Source organism: Corvus hawaiiensis, chromosome Z (assembly GCF_020740725.1).
Source record: "Corvus hawaiiensis isolate bCorHaw1 chromosome Z, bCorHaw1.pri.cur, whole genome shotgun sequence".
In the NCBI taxonomy this organism is placed as follows: domain Eukaryota; kingdom Metazoa; phylum Chordata; class Aves; order Passeriformes; family Corvidae; genus Corvus; species Corvus hawaiiensis.
In genome coordinates this window covers 26,286,309-26,308,746 of record NC_063255.1, presented here as the reverse complement: position 1 = coordinate 26,308,746, position 22,438 = coordinate 26,286,309, and the positions used below count along the sequence as shown (strand labels likewise).

At 47.1% G+C, this 22,438-nt stretch overlaps 1 protein-coding gene and 1 long non-coding RNA gene across 2 annotated transcripts in view; one reads left to right on the top strand and one right to left on the bottom strand.

The window, feature by feature from the left end:
• The window catches only part of LOC125319489 (ketosamine-3-kinase-like), a 53,313-nt gene that overhangs the window by 12,320 nt on the left and 18,555 nt on the right, over nucleotides 1–22,438 (top strand). The gene's annotated exons all lie outside the window — the stretch shown is intronic.
• Nucleotides 1,033–4,028, bottom strand: LOC125319506. Its single transcript, XR_007200774.1, has 3 exons — nucleotides 3,989–4,028; nucleotides 1,375–1,509; nucleotides 1,033–1,097 (listed from the first exon to the last, which is right to left on the bottom strand). It is a non-coding gene; the product is annotated as an uncharacterized LOC125319506 (long non-coding RNA).

Genomic DNA, 22,438 nt, shown 5'->3' with positions numbered 1-22,438 from the left:
CCAGTAAGACACCTGTGGAAGGAGAGCTCCTCTGGGATGGAGGAAAAGAAAAAAACAACTCCACAAAAAGAAAAACCAGACCCAAGAAAACTTCCAAAAACAAATGAAAAAAACCCCAATGCAGTCCGAGCTGTGCTCAGAGGCAGCAGGAACATCCAGAGCACTCCCTCGCTGCCTCGCAGCACAGCAGTTCCTGTGAGGAGTCCTAAATGTCCCTGTGACACCAAACTGCGGAGGAACATTTGGCACAGCTATGCTGACACATGCACACAATACACTGTCCCTCACACAAGAAATATGCAAGACGTACTCAGTAGCTCCAGATACTTCTCCTCAATCTCCTGTTTCTGAGCAGCTGCAGCCACACTGGACCTAAAAGAGCTGATCAGGCTCCACTTCTCAGGTTGGGGACTGGAGACATCATTAAACAATGCTGCTGCAGCAGCATGTTGCATGACAGAGCTTGTGTAGATCTGGGAGAAGAAATGAGTTTGTGTCAGAAAGGTGGCTGGCAGAAATTGCCACCAGATCACATTTCAAATGCAAGCCCTTAGGAAGATGCTGTCGGCTGCATCCAGGGCAGCAGCTGAGATTCAGCAGCCCAGGACGTGTCCTTCAGAGTGGCTGTGATAGAGACCACAGCAGGATGGCACTCAGAGACATCACCCAGCCCGCCTGCTGCTCTGCAGAGGAAAGGTAGGAAGGGCAGAAACCACCAGTTTGGTGACTGCAGCGGCTATCTCTGCTTCACTCACTTGCTTTTCTAGAGCCTCTTGCTCCTGAAGGAGGACATTCAGTTTCTCTCAGGCTACTTTTGTTTTTCCATCCAGTCTCTTCTCCCTTGCTCTTAACCTAGTCTCAGTTGCCTGCAGCTCTGCCTGCAGCTGTTTGTTGAAGTTCTGTAAAAAACAAGAGAGAGGATATTTCATGAGTGGAGTGGCTTCCACTCTTACACTCACCTGGTCTTGTAGATCGCCCCTCTGCTGATGGAGATTCTTCTCTTGGATGATTCCGATGTCTTCCTTGTTCCCCCTCTTCGCTGCCTTGATGTCACTCTGGGCTTCGGGCAGCTCTGCTTGTGGCTCTGCCTTGATGTTCTGTACACACAAATGCAGAGCAAGTGACTGGGAGCTGCCATCAGGCTCAGCTTTTTCCTCTTTTGGCCTCAAAATCACATTCATTCAGCCACTCCCTTCTGCTTCCCTACCCAGCTCTGCTTCCATTGGAACCCTCCCGTCCCAGGGCTGGTCTCTGCAGATGACAAGGCTCTGTGCTTTCAGTGCCTGTGGGACTCCTGGCCTCCTCAGTCCCAAGAGCTCCGTTTTATGTCCCCGTTCCTGCCCTTCACTCTTTCACCTGGCTAGTCAGGCTCACCTGGCCATTCTCTTGTGGCTCTTCCACCTGCTGCCTGAGCTGCTCCAGCTGCTCTCGGGCTGGGAACAGCTCTCCCCAAGTCTGGCATGGCAACTCTGATAGAGCAATCTGCTCATGCTCTTTCTCTAGAAGGAGCTGCACAGAAAGCAAGAGAAGATGGGTTTCAACTTCCCATAAAACATTTGTGGGGAAGGACTCAAAGACTGATGGGCTCACACATTCCCAAAGCAATGTGCTGCTGCTCTCCTGGGTCCTTCTCTGCCCATGGGGAGGCACAGATTCCAAAGTGACATTGGCAATACAATCAGGGTCCATCTGGGACTGAAGCTCCAACAGACTCTTAGGCATCTGACAGGGAACGTGGGGCATTTCTCAAGGCTCTGCTGAGGACCTCGCTCCTCTTCTGCCGTGTCCTGTTTGTTTTTTAGAAGTGACTGACACCCAGCCCTGTCCCACAGCCCCACCCTGGCTCTGCAGGTGGCTTCCTGTGTGAGCTTGCTCCTTGTGAGAGACACTTCTGGAGTTCATGTTCTCTTCAGGCCTGCACTGCCATTCCTGCCTTTCTGACATCTACACTCTTGTTACAGATCCTGGATTATTCAGGAGATGAGGATGCGCACAAAGACCCTCCAATGGAGGTCAGAGGGCCTCTATGGCCACCTCAGTATATGGAGGAGGACCAAGGTGTTTATTGTCCTCCCTTTTTTGTCAACTGAGAATTCTGACCGGCAGTAACAGAGACCCTCATAAGGCCCTATTAACAAATTAACTTAGACACCCTTCAGGATGCCAATGAAGGAAACCATGTGTCCTGTAATGCATGTTTGACCAGAGTCACCAAACCCCAACAAGAGGCTGGGATTGTTCCACACCCATAGGACAGACCAAACTTTAAAGGATAAACAGGGGGAGGAAAACACCTCTGAGGGGAAGAAACAACCATCTCTGGAGGGGGAAACATCTCTGCCTGCTCGGGATCGATCGATGGAACATGTCTCTCCTCCTCTCCTGAAAGGATGTCTTTAGGTGAGTTTGCACCTCCAATTGCCTTGGAGCAGAGCCAGGGAGTTTCATTTAGATAGACAGATAGATAGATAGATCTATCTCACTGTTATCATCTCACTTTTCCTATACTTTCCATCACTACACACAACAACACTCGGTAGGCAGTGCCCTGATCAGCGGCAATCCTGAACTTGCTCTCCTGTTGCCTCAATAAACCTCACTCTTGGAGAACCTGGAGCAGTAAGGTCCTTAAGGAATGCGATCAGACCCAGGGCACTGCACTGGGAACTGCACTCTTTGTGCATCTGAACTGGGGCAAGTTCTTCTCTTGGACTCAACCAGACTGACAATGTTAAAGGGGCTGCAATCAGAAATGAAGCCCATCCCAGCCCCTCTGATCTCTGAAGACCAGCCAGAATGCAAGGGCGTTGATTTCCTGCTGAAAAATCCCATACCTGAAATACAACACATTCTGATCCCCTGGGATGCGAAAATGAACAGGGGCTGATAACCTGAAAGTGATATGCAAGGCACTACTGGCTGGCCGGCCACCAGAACAGCTCCTTCTGCACCAACATCCCTGCCTCAAACTATGTGTTCTCATGCAAAAATACTTCATCTTCCAGAACCGCCCTCTTGCAAACTACAGTTCTAGCAGAATCTCGTCCAGTGCTGGAGGAAAAGAGCAGGAAAGGTTGAGCAAAAGCACCTTTGCTTGCCGAGAAAGAAAATACAGGGCTTCACCTCCTAGCAAACCAACAAACCAACAAACAAAAAGACGAAAGTGTCACGTGCTTCAGAGCTACAGCTTTGCCCAACTCTAGGCTTTAATGGAGTTTTCAAATGGAGTTTTCAAATGGAGTTTTAAAAGCAGACTTCACAACAGAAAGTAGCTGCAGAAACATGGCAGCCTCTGACTTCTGCCACGGAAGAAGGGTTCCCAACTGCGCACTTTGTTTCTTTTGCCACACGGGAGAACAGTGGCCTCACACAGGTCCATGGACAACACAACCATCTCTTTGCAGCTTATCACAAGCAAAACCACAGGCGCACTCAGAGCCCCTGTCAGCTCTGCTCCTGACTGCTCTGCCTGAAGAGGCGAAAGAACAACCTGGCAACAAAGGCATCAAAGTCCCTGACTTCAAGCAGCAGCTCCCCGTCCCCAGTGCGTCTCTGAAATACTCCCAGGTAGGCCCACCCAAGAAGCTCATGTCGACAAACCACCCCAAAGAACTTGTGTGCTCACATCAACAGCTTTTGTGCCAGCAGCTACCTGGCCAGCCTGTGGAGTGGGACACGTCTCTCCAGGCCACCGTGTCCCCTACGTGTCTGGCAAGGCTGAGAGCGGTGTCCTTTGACCACTCCCTCCTCTGGGGACAGGGGAGCCTTCATGATTCACGTTTGCCCCTCTTGGAATCCCAGCAAGCTGGGGCCTAAACTTGACAGGTCAAAGGCCATGTTCCAGCTCTCACTGGCTGGGGGGAATCCCTAGGTCCTGGCACGACTCCAGCACTCAGCATCCTCGGCCACCACCAGCAAGTGCTGGCCGCTCAGAAACTTGCAGCTCTCATTTCCTCTAAAGACAGCACCAACCAGAACTGGCACTTACTGGCTCACGACGTTCAGGTTCGCGTCTGACCACGGCTGGAGAGTTCAGGACATTTTGCTCCTTTTCAGCCTCTTCTCCAGGAGCAGAGGGAGCCAGAGGAGAGCCTGCAGTTGGTTCTGTGCTCTGTGGACAGGTTGTAGCATGAGGGACAGGCAGTTACCTATCATTTCTAACCTTATCTCTCTTCAGCTCTACAACCAGCTCTGCTAAGGAGCAATCATAACCTTGGATAGCAATGGCATTCCAAGTGCCTCCAACTAAAGTAAAATGGGCTAATTCAACAGTACTGCATATTGCTCTGAACTAGATATTCCACCCTGGCTACTCTCAGCAAGCAACGTTCTCTCTGCAAAACCGGGCTTTTACTTCTTCCACAGCTCTGAAATGCAAAAGCAGGTATTCCACAGCGATGCCTTTGCTACTGCTGCTGCAGACTCGGAAATGCATTTTCTTTCAGCCCACCCAGCTGGCCCTCTACACTCTACTGCCACAAGCCAAGCTCACAGATTGCTCCACAATTCTTAAACGCCAGGAACATCAAAGGTTCCTTTCTCACTCACCTCAGGATCAGCACCTACGAATACACGGATCAGGTGACCTGCAGTGGGCAAGGGAAAATGACCCAAATTCTGTGAAAATACTGCCTGTGCTGGTGAATCCCGCAGAACAAGTCCACCCAAACAGAGAGTATTTTCCTTTCACAACATCCCTCCAGCAGACACATTTCTTCCTCACAGCCAGCAACAGAGCAGGGCTATATTCTTGGTTGTGCTTATTTTGCCAGTGAATGAATATAAACTTGATCAAGAAAATGCAAGTCATTCTTTAACTCTCAATGCTTCTTTTCTGCCTAACAGCTAAAGCAGCCTTTTTTATCCTCTCCTTCAAGTCTTTTTTTTTAACATATAAGTTGCATGCACTAATTCCCATTATGTTACTGAAAAAATTTGCCCAGAAAATCTTCCCCCAAACCCCCCTGAGATGTCATAGTTCTACTGTGAAACAGCCCAGGAGCAGCTCTGGGGTTCAGGAGCAGACACTCACTGTTTTGGAGGTTGCACTTCATTGCAAAAAGAATCACTATTTTAGCACTCAGTAAAGGGTCGAGTTAGACAGTAAAATCCTTTAATGACAAAATTTAGAAAAAAAGAAGCTTTCTCTGAATTCCAGGCAGAACTGCAGAGTTCTTTGAAGGCCTTCTGAGAACACCTCCCAGTCTGCCTTTTCAAAGTTGTCCTGCTTGACCCAGCACACTGAGGAAATGACAGACTCTGCTGCCACAGACTCTCCCTTGGAGGGAAGGGAACCCCTGCACCTTCCCTTTCAAATGCTGCCCGCACCTCCCTGGCTACAGACACCCTCTTTTCAGCTGAACGTGTTGACAGGAGCTTTACCAAAGCAGTGGCATCCTAATGGTCTGTTTGTTTCAAAATCAACTCAGTTACCAAGAAAGAAAGAGCAGGAAAGACCTACACAAGCCAGGTTAGGTTACACCCAGAGAAAACCTCTACTCACGTGTCAGGTTAGTCAGGTAATAGCTGGAATAGCCAATGCCATACACAGTGCAAACTGCACCAGCAAGTGCCTCCATGATTTTAGCACTGCTGTGCAAGTTTGCAGACTGTGCTCTAACACAAGAAAAAACAAGGCTCCTGTCAGGAGGCAGCTGCCCCCTGACAAGGCCTCAGCCAGGAGGATGCTCCTGCTCTGAGCAAGCCCAAGAGCTGCTCTGACACTGAGGCCTTCCATGCACCAAGGCAGCCTTCTGATGACAGCACCACAACGTGGCAACCATGCCCTGACATCACAAAGCAGCTGCTCTGCATTGGTCTGAATTGATGCAAAGCAACCCAAGCTTCCCTGCAGCAAACACAAAATAGCCTGGGAAGTTCTCCTCTGTCACAAAGCAGCACAAACTCCCCTCGTGGGCCAAACCCTGCTGTTCAAGGGGTCCAAGAGTAACTCAAAGAGTGCCCCAAGCACCTACAGCCTGTACCCCAAGTGAACACTGAGATGGGACCAAAGCAAAGGAGACCACACCTTTGGCCACTGATGCTTCTGACTAAACCCGAGAATGCCTGTTCCTCTTCCAAACCTGCTGCACACACATCAGCCTGCTGCTGCAGTGCCAGGGCATCTCAAAGAAGCACGTGTGGCCTGTGCCTCACCCCTGGAGCTCCCCAGGGCACATCTGTGAGCTGCAGAGATGGGGCTGGAATGGCCATAAGGAAACCAAAGAAGAAAGATACAACAGAATGTGGGAAGACTTAGAAGGTGGTGGGAGGAGGAAGCCACTGGGACCAAATGGGTAAATTCCATCAAAATTGGGAGCTACGAGGCAGGGACCCAACAGATGTGGAATAGAGCCCCAATCACCTGTGAGTTCCTTTCTCTGTTAAAAAGAAAAAGGAGAGAGAAATAGCTGGGCTTTAGCTGCGTGTCTAGATAGGAAGCCACGTTAGATTTTTGAATGGCTCCACACAAGTTTTTCAAGTTTTTTCCAAGCCTGCACATTCCCCAGCCCCAGGACCACCCCTGGCCGGTGCATGAGCCCACAAAGTGCAGTGGAGAAAGCAGCTGGCCAAATGCAGACGGTGAAATCTGGGAGGCTGCGTATTGTCCTAATGCCAATCCTCTGTGTGTGCCAGACTGAAAGGCAGGGCAGTTTGCAAGAAATGCTTGACTACATGCTTGGAACTATTGGCTTCTTTGGATTTACAGGCATCATTTTTCCTACTTACTAATGTCATCATCTCCAACATTTAACTTTTCAGTGGGTGACCATGTTTTCTTCTAGATCGGGGATCAGAAAATGATTTCAAACACAAAAAACACTCCCCAAAGCCCTGCTAAACACACTTCATGCTCCATTCAGAGAATGCAACTATTTCTTCAAAAAAAAGGAACTGAAAACTTTAGCAGCCAGTCCCAGCTGGGATGAGTAGTGATGACTTGTGGGAAAACCAAGGGCTTTGTGGGGGCTGCATTTCTCTGCACACACCCAGGCCACCTGGGGCACAGAGCTTTGGCCCCAAAAGGTAAACAAGAGGGAAATGGCTGGACAATGTTTCATTTTGACCTTTTTTACTGTCCAACAGAAGTGACCAAAATGAAAGGTTAACAAGCAGAGCTCAATCCCTTCTCCTGCAGGAGGGGCCCCATGACAGCTCCTGCCTGGGGCCAGTGCCCTTGTGCCGGCACTCCGTGCATCAGGAGCAACAATGCTCATGGTTTGGCCGGGCAGTGCCCACAGCTCCTGGGTCCTTGCAGGGATGCACAAAGCCCAGCCTGGTTACCTGGTACTTATGCAAAGCTTCAGGAAAAGATTAGAGTGGAAAAATATAACTGTCATGATATTTTATTTTACTATGTTTACATGCTGTACAGGATTGTAGTTTTATATATTTGTAGTATTTTAACACCTTTAGTCTCTGAGACACTGTCAGATACACTTTGATTCCCAATGGAAAGTTTTAAACTTTCAGTTTAGTTTATAAAGTGAAGTTACTGACATTAAATAATACATACTTTGTAGTGTAGTATGATGATGTGGTGCTGGCTCATGGGCTTGAGCTCCGGCGCGCCCTCAGTCAGAGGGGACGCAGCGTCTCTTCCACAACATCCTGTAGAGACGTCTTCGGTGCAGGTAATGCGTAAACTGGTCACGCATGCTGGCTCCTCTACAGAGGAGGGACATCAGGGAGCCGATGGTTTGGGCTCACGTCCCCCAGAGGCAAAGGAAAAGAGACGGCCTCTGGTGTGGGCTCCAGCACGGCTACTAACAGGAGGGTCCAGAGACCAGAAGAGCCTGGTAAAGCGTTTTCCACATGCTTTTATAGGGGGTGGATTAAGGCGGGGAGAAGGAAAGTGACCAATAGGCTACAAGCAAAGGGGAGGAGACAACTTTAACCAATGGGGAAACAGGGAGGCGGGAGTTACAACTGGGAACCAATAGATAACTAAGTAATGGAGAACTTTCCAGAAGCGGGGGAGGCAGCTTGGGCCAAGGTGCCACCCAGGGGGATGCAACTTAAACTTCAGTGCTGCCCATGGATCTGCCCTCGGATCCACTGTCTTGAGTGGGAAAATCCACCCACTGTATTTGATTGCCACAGCCCCAAAGGGGGCTGGGCCACTGCAACAGTAGGACACAGTGATTGTGTGAGTGATTATGATTGCTTAGGCACAGTTGGCTTGGGTCTGTACAGGAATGTGAATTTTGCAAGAGAACATTTTCCCTAAGTTTTGTAAAAGATTTGAGAAACACTTCTTATTTGAAGTAATCTGTTGCAAACATCTTTTCACTTAGCAGCCTGAGGAAGGCTCTTACTTTTGAGAGTGGTAGAATTTTACATTTTAAGAACAGAAAAATGTAGGCAACTCATGAACTTCATAATTATTGCAGACCAATATTAATCTTTCAGAAAGCATTACTGATGTATATCTGATGCAATGCATCTTTTAGCCAGGTTTATTTCATACATACTTCTGCTTTTTATTGGCTACTGAATATATCCAGTATGCATCAGATAAATCGGGCACATGCTCAATCCAAATTTGCAGGTTGAAGCAGATTTTAACACTACTAAGACACATAGTTTCCCATGTAAGGTGAAAAGTAGCTGAAGCCCTTGACTGTGATTAGTTTTGATATCATAAGTTGATTGAATGTGTCATAGGTTAGCAAACTGAGTCTCGGAGTGATGTTCTTCTTACAGCTTCCTCTATGACCTAACAGAACCTATCAGCTGGCCAGTTTGAATATGGACAATTCTTTAAGCCACTTAAAGTTGTGACCGCCTCTGTGATCCACACTTAAAAATAGACAAACTCCCCCCCAAGCTCTCTCTCGTTTCCAGTGCTGGGACGGGTGGCTGCAGGCCCCGTGTGGGGGCCAGCGGGCCCGGCCAGGCCCTGCTCGGGCCAGGCCAGGCCAGGCCATGGACATCCTGGAGCTGATGGGCCCGGTTCCACCGGTGGAACCCCACCCCCAGCAGGGCTGTGGGCAGCCAGAGCAGCTCGGCTCCCCCCTCCCTCTCCACTGTGGCCAAGATTTCAGCAAAAGCGGCACCGCTGTCCGGCAGAGGTCTTGTGACCAACTGCAATAAGTGAAATTCCAGCTGCAAGGCCGAGGTGAGATTAACTCTTTTATTGCTGTGAAGAGCTGAAAACCTGAGGGAAGAGAAAGAGGAGATGCTTAAAGCTGAAATTCTGTTGTGAAGCTATGATATATCAGAGTATCCCATTGTAACTTCATGAAGATCTGGGGGGGTGGAGTGTTCAACTTGTATGCAAAAGCACCTGCACTGAGATAGGCAGATGCTGACGCAGCTGTAATTTCATGAGAAGCTTCGACAGGGAGAGATGGAAGCGATGAGGACTTTTGCTCCAAATGGGAAAAGAGAAACCTCAGTTCCTAGAGATGCTCTCAGAGATAGTCCTAAAGATGAAGATGAGGAAGACCCTTTGCTCCCAGGAAAGGAGAAGGGCCTCTGTTCTTAGAGATGAAATGCTCCCAGAGATGGGTGAAGAGAACTTTTGTTTCTGAACAGCTCAACCTTAAAATTGTACCCCAAAAAACTTCAAGAGTGGACCCTTGAAAGCAGTTGTGGGAAAAGCTGCAAGGTGGGGGAAGGGACTCACATGCAAGCAGAGAGACCTCTTCCTAAATGGACTGAACAAAATTATTTGGAAGTGGGCGGCTGTCTCATGATAATGTGTTCATAGCATGGGCAAGAGAGACTCCTCTTCCTAAATGGACTGAACAAGGTTATTATGGAAGTGGTAAACAGATTGAACATCTTAAGGGTTGTCTTTTTACATTGTCCGTGGGAGAAGGGAGGAAAGTGGGGGGAGGAGAAGAGTTCTGAAGGTGTGGTATGATTTTTTTTTCCTCTTTTAGGTCTGTTAATAAACCTCTTTATATTCTTTCAAGTTTGGCGCCTGCTTTGCGTTTCTTCTAAAGCTTATCTCACAGAAGATAAACAGTAATGAGTATTCTGGGCCAAACCACTACACTAAATTGGTGTTTCTGCCCGGTTACAAACCCAACCCGCTACAGAATGTCATTTTGTTCTGAGAACTGTTAAGTTGGTAAATAGTTAACTGGTTATTGAGCTAGTTAGATATGGAAATAACTGTCTTGATGGCGTGAAAGTAGTGGTTTTTTAAAGACACTGGAAGCTAGAGACTGGAGGAGTGTAATCATAGCATCATTAGTGGAAACCAAATTGTATTATACTTTGCTTTCTTTTTATTTGTTTTTCTATCAGTTCCCTGTGGTCAATAGGCAAGGGCATCTAGATTATCTTGAAGCTGGAGAAAATCCTCTCCTCCTCGGCCTGCTCCTGTTCTGCAGGAGGGGGCTTGCTGGGAGCCCTTGGGGGAGCCTCCAGTGTGCCAACTTCTTCCTACCTCTCTGCCACTGGACTGTGCAGATGGTGCTCTCCACAGCCTCTGCCAGCCACTTCCAGCCCCAGTATATTCCCTCCTGCCTCTGGATTAGCCAGGGCCACACAGAGTCTGGAAGATGCCATTTTCAAAGGGTAAGTCCTGCCCAGCTCCTGGGCATGAGGCCACGCAGGAGCACTGGGCAGTGGGGGCTGTTTTCAGGGCACTCTCCCAGTCTGGCTCCTGGCATCTGGTGACCCTCCCATGTCTGTCTCCGTGGCCATGTCTGCCAGTAGTTCCAGACCTGTGTGCCGAGGTGTGAGGGAATGAAGGTATGGATATCCCATTGTGACATCACCGGATGGTGGAGGATGACATCGCTGAGTGGTGCATCATGATATCACCAGGGAGTGATTTGTGACCTTGCATTCCTTTCAATTTATATTCAGGCGCCAGATGTCCCACTGTGGTATCATTGAGTGGTGGACTGTGACATCACCAGGGGATGGATGTGATGTCTCATCCCTCACTGCTTGTATTTTGGTGCCAGCCGATCCTGGGTTCAAACTGGATTGATCCTTGACTCCTGCCAAGCATGCCTGATCCTCTGCTCTCCTTGCCTGCTGCAACAGGCAGACATGGCCATGGAGACAGAGTGGAGCTGCCCCATCTGCCAGGACACTCAGAATGACATGGCTTCTGCTCTGCCCTGTCACCACCAGTTCTGCCTGGGCTGCATCCTGCGGTGGGCAAAGAGAAATCCAGCGTGCCCACTCTGCAGCAGGCCAGTAGAGACTGTCAGGTTTTCTGAGCGGGGGGACAGGACTACATACAATTTGCCATCAGCTCCCCTGAAGAGTCACCAGAGACCAACAGCCAGGCATGGAGAGCTCCCCTCCACCTTGTCAAAAATAGCCCCCATGGCCCTTTCATGTCTCCTCCATCTTCTCCACAGGGAACACTGTCCCCAGCTGAGCAGGGGGCTGCAGGGCCAGAGCCTGTGGGTGGCCTCCTACCCGAGGTGTGGGCAGGACTGTTCCAACAACAACAGCACCTCCTGAACCCTGTGCAGCCCTGGCTGCACCAGAGGCTGGCAGAAATCTATGGGGACCAGTGGTGGAGGGCAGAGGCTGCAGAGGCCTCCATCCTGCACAGCCTTTGTGCCCATGGTCCAGATGCAGAGGCCTTGGTGGAGGTGCTGCAGCCTCTCCTCAGTGGGCACACAGCACCACTGGTCCATGGTGTCATCAGCACCATTGTGGGCCAGTGCCACGAGGAGGCCCAGAGGCTGCTGCGCTTCCATCATGCCAGAGAGGACAACAGGCCTGTGGTAAGCGCCAGCTCCAGCAGCTGCAGCTGCACTAGCTCCCAGGAGAGGACTCCTTCCACTGGCCCTGCAGGCTTCAACGTGGAGGAGGAAGCTGGTATGTCACAGGCCAGCCTCCAAGGGAGTCACAGCTGTCCCCAACCTGTGCCTGACCCTGCAGAGCAGGACCAGACCAAGGAGGAGCCAGAGCAGGGGGCAGGTCCCTCTGCCCAGGGTAGCATCTGTAGCCCCTCTGCTCCTGGCCAGGGTGAGGACCACTCTCTCAGGGATCCCCAGCATGCCCAAGGGAGGAGAACCCCCAGATCCCAGGATTCTCTTTAGCCCAGCAAGAGGCCACCCTGCTGGTGGTACTAGCGAGACTCCACGAACCCTTTAGCCAAGAAAAAGTAAATAAATTCTATTTCCCTGACAAAGTCCCTAGGCTCTGCTTTCTCCCCCTTCTAGTGTCTTTGCCTGACCCCCATGCCCCACCATTGGCTCAGGGCCCCTGGAGCTCCCAGGACCATTTTGATAGCACCTCCCCACACAGGAAATCCTGCTGCAGCCGGAAGAGCTTTTGAGAAAGTGGGTGCTGTGCACTCCATGGTTATCCTGGGAGATGTTTCAGAGCAGCCTGCTGACTTACTTGGATTTCTGTAAGGCTTTTGATGCAGTTCCCCCCCAAGATCCCTCTCCTCAATGACAGAGGGATGGATTAGGACAAAGCAGAAATCAAACTGAGTGAGGATCAGAAGATCTATAAGCACAAATCCTGCTTAAAATAAGGAATCAAAATCCGTTCTGAAAAGCAGGACCAGCCCCAGGAGCAGCCATAGCCATGGGGACAGGCCTGGAAGGGTCACCAGAGACCATCAGCCGGGCAGGGACAGCTGCCAGTGCTCTGAAAACAGCTTCAGATATCTCAGTGTCTTCAGCTTGTCTGTTTGGGGGTTCTTGGTTGCTTGATTGGTTGCTTGGTTGGTTGCTTGGTTATTTGGTTATGTCTTGACTGGCTTTTTCCAGATGATTTTCATTTTCATTAGGATTTGTTAGCTGTTGACATGCTGCTTTAGATGTCTAAAATAAACATTTTCATGAGTATTTTCCTCAAAACAGCCATTTTTATCCTCTTTCTAATTCAATATCTATTTTAAATGCTCATTTAAAAAGATATAATCTCTCAACTACTGTGGAAGAGAGCAGGTTTTTTTTGCATTAGAAAAAGAGTGATTACACAGTCCCTGGTGACTAATTTCCAAATGTTACATATAGTCACAGCAGAGAAATCTATTATTAAATGGTAGCCAGTTCTAGCATCTATGATTATGCCATTTTTAAATCCTAAGGGTTTAATTCCAGTATATAAATTGGCAGGGAGTGTGATTGGAGAGCATATTTTGGCCTCTGTCCTTTCACTGTAATATTAGTAACCTATCTCTTTTTAGTTTGGGTTTTTTTTGTTTTTTCTTTCTCTGTGGTTTTCTTTGTCTTTGCTTGAAGGACTTTGCAGATGAGATTCCACACCGTCTTTCTACTGGAATCTCATTGCAGCTCTACACTCACCATTTCAGAGGGGTCAGCAGCACTGTGTCATAGTTTTTCTAGTCCATGAACTTCATTGATAGTGACCACTCTCATTACTTTTCACACATTTTTATTTTGGTTCATAAAGACTGTGTTTTCCTGCTGTATTTTTCTGCTCCCTAGCCCAAATCAATTAACATCATATTCACTTTGTAAAGTGATAAAATATTTGAAATCTGCATTCACATTCACTACACTGAAGGTCCACCTTTCTTCCTGCTTTCTGTTTAACAGCTTATTTGTTATGTTGAACTCAGAGATAGAAAGGTTGCATAAAAAAAAAAAAAAAAAGAAACAAGCAAAACTCTAGGTATTGGTAGAACTTTTTTATCATTACTACAGGTATTCAGAAACTGAAATGAAAAATCCAAATTTAGTTCTCCCTGCGGTATTTGTGACCAGCTGGTAACACTGAGATTCAGTGAAGTGAGTAAATGTGAGCTAAGTGTTGATAGACCAGAAGATAGCTGTTACTGTAAAATGCTAAAAAGCTGCTGTCATTTCCTTAAAAACCAACCAACCAACCAAACAAACACAAAAGAAAGCCTTCCATTTTAAAAAAAATCTTACCCATGATAATTTTGAATTTTCCCAGTGCTTTCTACCCAGCCAGTGTCCACCACATCCCCACTGTGCTACAACACTTAATTAACTGCAGCAATCAAAGATGAGTGGACGAGTTTGTCATAAAACTCAGCCTTCTGAAAGAATGATTTCTGTTAAAGACTCCATCAGCTCTTTCTGATTCAATCTCTCTCCTCCATTAATTCCCAGTTCTCACAAATACTACACAAATTCATCCTTAATGCAGGGCCTTGTGCTGACTGTCAGTTCTTGTCATGGTGAATGTGTTTCTTTATCTTGTTCTTGATCGAGTTGATTCTGAATTCTACCTATTCATTAGTTCTACTTTTTTTAATTTCCAGATTTCTCAGTCATGACTACAGTGTCACAACACAATGTTCCTGACTCCTTTTTGCCAAATTTCAGATGTGTTTTCAAAGATCAGTTCTGCATCTTTCACTTCACCTTTACTGCCTCACATTCAAATGACAGATGAACTTTTATCAGCCTTGCAAAATTGTAAAATCAGCTCTTCAGGAAGAAATCAATTACAAGCCATTCTGTATTTCCAACCTTCTTTTTGTAGCCTCTCCATCACACATTCCACTTTTCAGGTTTGGAGAACAGTCAAAGTATTTTGAGAGTACAGCTTCAGAGCTGGGCTCCTTCCTCTGTTTTAACATGTAATAAATACAGATAAAAAATACAGCAAACACTTCAACTGGCTTTCTGTGGTGATCTGCAAAGACACAGATGGAAATGGTATTTGAAGTTTCTTCCGAAGGCCTCTCTACTTCTACGGTTTCAGCACAGACACACAGCTCTACCTGGTGCTGTTTAGCCTATTCAGGGGATTAGTGCTTTTCTATTTTACCTTTCTACCATAAAATGCTTCAGGAATCATTACAGGGCACCCACTGATGCACATCCATTTTATTTGTCTCTAACCCAGCTGCCCTTTTCCATCTCTGTCTGGTTCCTTCTTTACTTCCTGAGATCCTCTTAAATAAAATCCTCAACAAAGTGATTACAGCACTTTGTTCAATTAAAAGCTTAGCAGGAGAAACTCAAGAGGCTTGGGCTGGAGATAAGGAAAAGCTTTTTCCCCACAAGGACAAGGTGGGGAAGTGAAGGCCTGGAGAAATTGTGCCACCTTGGAGGATTTCAAGCCTTGACTGCCTGAAGCCCCAGGCAACCTGGTCTGACCCCATGAAGGACTGCTTTGAGCAGAAGGCAAAAGGAGAGATCTCCTGAGATTGCTTCCAACTTTAATTATTCCTCAATTCTACAACAGAGCCAAATCAGGGTTCTACTTCTTTTGGGTGGGAAGGCCAAGGCAAAGCAAGGGCTGGGCTGCAGCTGCTGCTGCTGCTGTGTGAGCCAAGCGTGCAGGCGCTGCCAGAGCTGTGCTTGGGGATGGGCTGGAGCTGCAGCTTTCTTTTCCTCTCAGTAGCCTGGTGCCTCCATTCCAGTTTCTATCTGGCAAATCCTCAGCTGGGCAAACTTGCCAGTCTTGCTCTCCGTGTTCCAGAGCTCAGGCACCTTCCTTTTGGGCATCTCTTTGGGAAGAGATGTGTGTTCCCATCCAGACCCTGCAAAGCTGCAGCCTGGATGAGACTGTTCTGCTGTTCTGCTCAGGACTGTGGAGGGAGGAGCACATCCCTGTGCCAGGAGCTGGCAGGACTCCTTCCTTAGTGCCCACTTCATCTGTTCAGTGTGACTCCCTGCATTCAACATTGTCAGCTTGGACAGCTCTTGGACTGTGTTTGAGAAGTCAATCTTCTCCGTCGTTGAAGACCTTTGGGGCCCAGATGACATTGTTAGGAATGAGGGATTGAGGGATTAAGCGTGTGAGCCATGGAGGTGTTGGAGTACATTCCAACACCTTAACTTTGGGATTTTACTTCCTCAATGGAATAGAAACATAACATGGTTGTCTTAGTTTTGGGTTTTTTTTTACTCTACAGATTTTTGCCACATAATCCTGGAAATACCCCAGTTCTGTAAATATTTGCCCGGATAATACATCTGTAGAGGCAGCAGAGGGCTCCAAAATGCAACACATTGTGATTGTCTGAGCACTTAGGTACGGGTGGTGAGAGTGCCAGGCAGAAATGTGTGCTTTGTGTGCGGGTTTGCAGCACCCAGCCCTGGGCAGTGCTGGCAGCGAGCTCTGCCCCTGTCGATGGCCGTGTTGGGAAGCAGGAGGGCCCCTGGCTTCCTGCTGGCTGATTTCTTACAGCTGGCGGGAGAAGCCAGGCTCAGGGTGTGAGGGCACATCCCCTCCCTTGGTGTATCCTGGTTTTCTGAGTTCATGTTTTGCCTCAAACGGCATTTTTAAGAGCTTCAGTTGCACCTTGGCCACCCAAGTCCTGAGTTTAGAACCTACCAGCCCAGGCACTTTGTCCTGGGTCAGAGACAGCTGCACTTCTCACAATCTGCTCCTTATTTCACCTTCCTTTGCAAGAATGCGGAGTCCTTGAGCCTCAGATATTTCCTCTTCTTTACACAGGGATGTTGAAATACAGATAAAATCAATTTCCATACACTTTTTTCCGAAATAATCTTTGTGAGGTTTTGAGGATATTTTCCTTCCCATGTCTTATACAAGGAAAAACTTCCTCTCTCTTCCCCTGCCCCAAAGGCTCTTGCAGAGTTTCTTTGTGCCATTTCTAGTTCTTTATCATTGTTGAATATATATTTAAATCTCATTGTGATAATGAATGCAACTGCAGGTATGGATAAATGCAGATTTAAACATGAAGCTCATTTTAATATTTGCTCTAGTGGTAGGGCAGACAAAGCATGTTTTATTTGTATAAAATGCTTTCAGTTTCCTGGTGTTTTGTTTCAAAAGTGGGTTTTTTTCTCTGCTGTTTACTTTTCTCTATAGAGATCTGAGGCGTATATAGGTCCCCTGTACATATAGGTCCACTATAGAGAACTAATGGGTTTTCACATACATTTACATGCACATGAAGAGGAACTCTTCATTTGAAAGCAGTCATTTACTCTCCTAGATCAGCTCAGGGAAAAAACAGATAATCAATTCTGCTGTATTTGGAATCAATGGTATCCTCTCCAGTCCAAGCATAAAACAGCTAAGCTAAGACAGCACATGTCCTTAACTGTGGAACATCAGTGATGGCAGGGAAGAGTCCATGGGTCTCTCCTGGGGATCTCCCTGGGGAGTAACTTAAACTGTTCTTCTTGCTAGCTTGAATTAATCCCAGTGGTAGGACATACTAAAATGAGCTGTACATCTTGTCCTGATCCTTGCCTTACCCATAATTTCTGCTTTATTATCTGACTCTTCTGTATCTCCACGGGAACCTGGAGGTTGTTGTTCATGACTTATTTCCCCAGGACGGGTGGGAAGTCTAATTTGACATGATTGCTTTGGTGGCTAATAAAAAACAGATTACATGCTAAAATGCATCTGCCAGCCAAAAAATGCCTATACTGAATTTGAAATAGGGGTATTTAAATGCAAATGGAAATTTGGCACGTCTGCCATTGACCCATGTAAATGATGATCCTGATGATCCTAGGAGTTTTTATTTTTGGGTGTACATTGAGGAAGAAATATAGCCAAACATTCAAGAATATACATCATTAGAGACTTTCAGAATAGCCATTTTGTCTCCTTTGCCTAACTGTGAAGCCCATGAAATCACTCCCTTTGTTTCCTCAGCAGCAAAACAAGTGGGAAGAACAAGCCTCATTAGCAAGTCGTTGAGCCTTGAAATGAAAAGCAGACCGATTAAGGTGACCTATGTAGGCACACTTCCCTGGTTCACAGAACAAAGGGACTTTCGAGACTGACACCTGTGGTTCACAAAGGTCCTGTTAGGGAGATTCCCTGAGACCTAAGTCCTGAAAAGAAAGCAAACCTGAGATAGATTAGTGCAAATGGGAAATATGGGTAGGGACACGCTGTAGTTCTGAGAATACAAACCCTGTTATTTGCTCCTCTTCACTGTTATTTTTGTGATCTCCATTCACAAGCAACCTCATAAATAGGGAATATATGACCTGCTGATGTTTCTTTAGGAATGCTGCTGACCCCTAGCCCTGGACCTTGCCGAGGAGCCTCCTCCTGCAAGCCTGACTCCCTGCATCGAGCTCGTTTACTCACGTGGGTAGTTGGGTTTGACTCCGAAGGGCAGTCAGTCTAGGGGAATGGAACTGGCTGCTGTTAGACCAAACTTAGCAGTCTGTTGCTGTGGTAGGAACACTCAAACTGAAGTCGTGCACTGGAATCACATAATAAGGTGGGAAAGGACCTCGGGACGTCTTTAGCCCGACCTCCTGCTCAACACAGCATCATCCACGACAGATTGCTCAGGGCTTTGTCCAGTTTCTCTTGAAAATTCAAAGGAAGGAAGGCCTCTCTGGGTCTGCTTAGGAACTTCCAGAACCTGGTTAGTTGCAGAAAATGTCTGGCCTGCTGACCATAAGTCTCCCATTTTAGAATAAAAAACCAAACCAAAACCAACAAAACCCCATCCAACCTCCAAACCAAACCAATGCTCTGATTGAATTGCAGCATTACAAAAAAATTAGATAAATATTTTCTATCAAGAGTTATCACCACATGATCGACCTTTCTGCCAGATGAAGAGCTGTTTGCACACCTGGTGGGCTGATACAATGCTTATTCTTCAAAAACCACTGGCCTATGGAACTGCACAATGCTTATTCTAGGATCATGTTGAACATTAACCAAAAAAGAACAGGAGAGTAACCAGCCCAGTTTTGCCAACTTTTCTGCTAATTTGGAAAGCAGCACAAGTTCTTTGGGTGGTCAAGTTGGACTTGGGGGTCACTGACCACCAGGGACCAACAAAGAGACCCCTGGGACAGAAGATCACATGTGCAGAGAGGAGGGATCACATTAATGATTTGGGGAAAATTATTACCATATGTATGTCCATTTCAGAAAAATCAATGGATATGTATGTAAAATATAATATATAAACAGAAGTTTTCCTATAATCAGAATGCATGATATTGCAGAGGAGATATGCCCTTGTGCATCCGGCTGAATAAAGACTGCCTGCTTCTTAATGCTACATTGGTGTTAAGGACTTTTATTTTACCAGTTTGTGGTAACAACTTGACTCAGAGCAGATGAACTAAACTACGTAATTATCTTGTGGCAATTTTGCCAGAACATTATTTGTGTGAGCTTGTGCCTTTTTAAAAGTTTACTTGTATGGAAAATGTACAGAAGTTTTCCGTGTATAGCTCCCACCCCTGCCCCAGCACACACGTGTACAGACACACACACATAACTCACACCCTTTAAGACATTTTTATAAGAAGCATTTGTTCATGATAAGCCTCTTGTTGGAAGGAGCAGTTGTTTCTCACTACATGAAGAATGACAGCAGAAGAAATTTCCTTATATGCTCAATAGATAATTGTCTCGTTGGGATCAGACTCTGCAGAAATTCCTCTGTCTCCATTTCCCCACATTCAGCCTTAGAGACATTTGAGAGTGAGGGAGATGAGGGTAATGCAAGGAGTCAATAAGAACATTAAAAGGGTTGCATTTTGCCTATAGCCCTGTTACATCTCCAGCTCCAAGGAAGCTGTGAAGGTCAGGCCCATGTGTTAAAATAACTCACAGCTCAGAGAGAGGGACAGGACTGCTTTGCCTAGGTGGCAGAGATGTAGAATCTCTGTACAGTAAAGAACAGCAAGTCAAGGTGATGGCTGGAGACTTAAATGCAGCACTGCCAGCACTGACTGCTCTTATCATGATAAGGTGACTGGTACTGACAGCTTTCCTTTTCTTTTTTCTGCAAACCAAGGCTATCAGTGTTTCTGTGTTTGTATTAATGAGAAGGGTAGAGGTTTGTGGTTTAATGGAGAGCAAAACAGTGTTCGAATTCAACTGATTTCACTTTCATTTTGATGACATTTTTTCTGTGTTAAGTCTGAAAATCAAGGACATCTTTTTGGAAGTGCTCAGAATCCAAGATCTCTGACTTTGCTTTGGTAGTAGCCAAGTGATCCCTCAGAGCCTGTTTGCCTTGAACTGAGTAAACAAAGATGTGAGCCCTTTTGGGTTGTTTTTTTTTGAGAGAAAAAACCCCCCAACTCAAACCTAATTCAATCTGTGTTGAATTCTCTAAAAAATCTGACCTATTCAAGGAAGTAACACTTTGTGATACTTGTGGTATCAGAATGTGCAAATTTTATAATTCATCAAGACACTTGTTAATCCAGAACAATAATGCTTTTATTATTGTTTTAGCACAGTTGATAGAAATAAAATTATTTGAAATTTTGGCTTCAATCTTCAATGCTGCTTTGAATATGAGAATATTCATTTGGGGGAGGAACAGAATGCCATTATGGTTTTTTGTTCAACACATAGGTCCTCTCATTTCTCTTCTCTAGCTTAAGCATTAAAGTAAACCGCCTCCTTTGGAAAGGCAGCTTAAATATAACTGTTTCTGCTATTTTGCTTAATTTTTTTTTTTGCATGATCTGAGCATACTCAGTTGCAATTAGCTTTATAGCATTCTTTGTAATTGTGGGACTGAAAAAAAGACCAGAAGAATTTTTCCCAAGAATAGAACAGTCTTAGACTCTTTGTCAATATTCATATTTTGCTTTTTATATAACTTTATTAAATCTGTACTTTGTAATAAATTTTACCAAGCAGGCTTTCAGTTCAATTACAGCAATTGCTTTTCAGCAAGCTAGACAAAGAAAGCATTCACTTAGGAAAACAAGTTTTCCACATACATATGAAGTAGTCTCCTTATCCATTATTCCACCTGAGCGAACTCCTTGCAGTTCAATAATTACAGTGTAATATAACAAAATTATAAGCTACTGAGTAAGAGTATAACAGGTAAATTTATTAAGGTTAACTCTTTCATACAGCACCACTGCTGTATCTGGGACTACATTTTCAAATGTGCTCACATTTGTGTGTCAGGTTCTGTCAGTTACTGGGGGAACTTGGACCCCTGGCACCAGAGGACTGCCCCAGCACGGACTTCACCAGGCACTGTATGGAAGCAAGACCTGGGAAGGGGAGGTCACCGTAGGCTTGCTTGGTCCAGGTTTCATCACTTCCTCTGACGAAAGCCCCTCAGGGCTGCAGGGTTGCACAGGTGCCTGCCTTGGCCTCTTGTTGGGTGGAGGAGAATCCTGGGGGCTGGGGGCTCTCCTCTTTCAGGCACACCGGGGCTCCCTGAGAGTGGTCCCTGCCCTGGCCAGGAGCAGAGGCGCTGCAGATGCTACCCTGGGCAGAGGGACCTGCCACTGCTGCCTGCTCTGGCTCCTCCTGGGGCTGGTCCCGCTCTGCAGGAATGGGCACAGGTGGGCAGTGGCTGGGACCCCCTTGGAGGACAGCCTCCAATGTTCCTGCTTTCTCCTCCATGTTGAATTCTGCTGGGACACTGGCAGAAATCCTCTCCCGTGAGCTGCTGGACCTGGAGCTGCTGGACATGGAGCTGGAGCTGGCACTGGGCACAAGGCTGTCAGTCTCCTCCCTGCCAGTGCAGAAAAACAGCAGCCTCTGGGCCTCCTCGCTGCACTGGCCCACAATGACATCAATGAGGCCATGGACTAGTGGTGCTGTGTGTTCCCCAAGGCAGTTCTGCAATATCAGGACCAAGTTTTCCACATTCACACCATGGAGGCAGAGATTATGCAGGATGCTGCTCTGTCTAACTTGTACCAGCCACCACTGCTCTTGGAATATTCCCTCCAGCCTCTCATGCAGCCAGGGCCACACAGGGTCCAGGAGGTGCTGTCGTTGTTGAAATAGTCTTGCCCAAACCTCAGGCAGGAGGCCACCCACACGCTCTGGTCCTGCAGCCCCCTGCTCAGCTGGGGACAGTGTTCCCCATGGAGAAGATGCAGAGGACACCAGAGGGCTGTGGTGGCTGTTTTCATCCAGGATGATGGGAACTGCACCTGTGTGGCTGCTGGTCTATGGTGACTCTTCAGGGGATATGACAGCAAAGAGCAGATAGTCCTGTTCACCCTGCTCAGAAAACCTGATGGTCTCTATTGGTGTCCTGCAGAGTGGGCATGATAGATTTGTGTGTTCACCGCAGGATACAGCCCAGGCAGAACCGGTGGTGACAGGGCAGAGCAGAAGTCACATCCTTTGGAGTGTCCTGGCAGATGAGGCAGTTGCTGTAATTTTCTCTGGCCATTTTTGTGCTCGGCAGCACTTTGGGGAGACCTGAGCATCAGGAGTTGCTCCCCTTCATTGGCGTCACACACTGTAGAAGCTGCAGTCACTGACTGTCCTAGGGAGGGGAGGAAGAAATGGCCAGACCCCTGAAAAAGAACACTCTCTCGTCTCCCTAAGTCCCATCACCCACCCCATGGCCACCGTGCAGGGATGTTTTCCTGCACAGCTCATTCTCAGTGCTGCACCTGCAGTGCCCAACTACGCCAACCAGGCAGGGCAGGGAAAGAGGAGCGATGGGTGTAAGATGGGCATGGAGAGCTGTTGATGGCAGCCCCCAACACACCACCAGTGCTGGGTAAAGCCTGGTTTGACTCTGCAGACCTCAGTGTCTTCCTCAGCAAGAGTCAAGGCTTAGGCTAGATTGGCCCAGTTACTG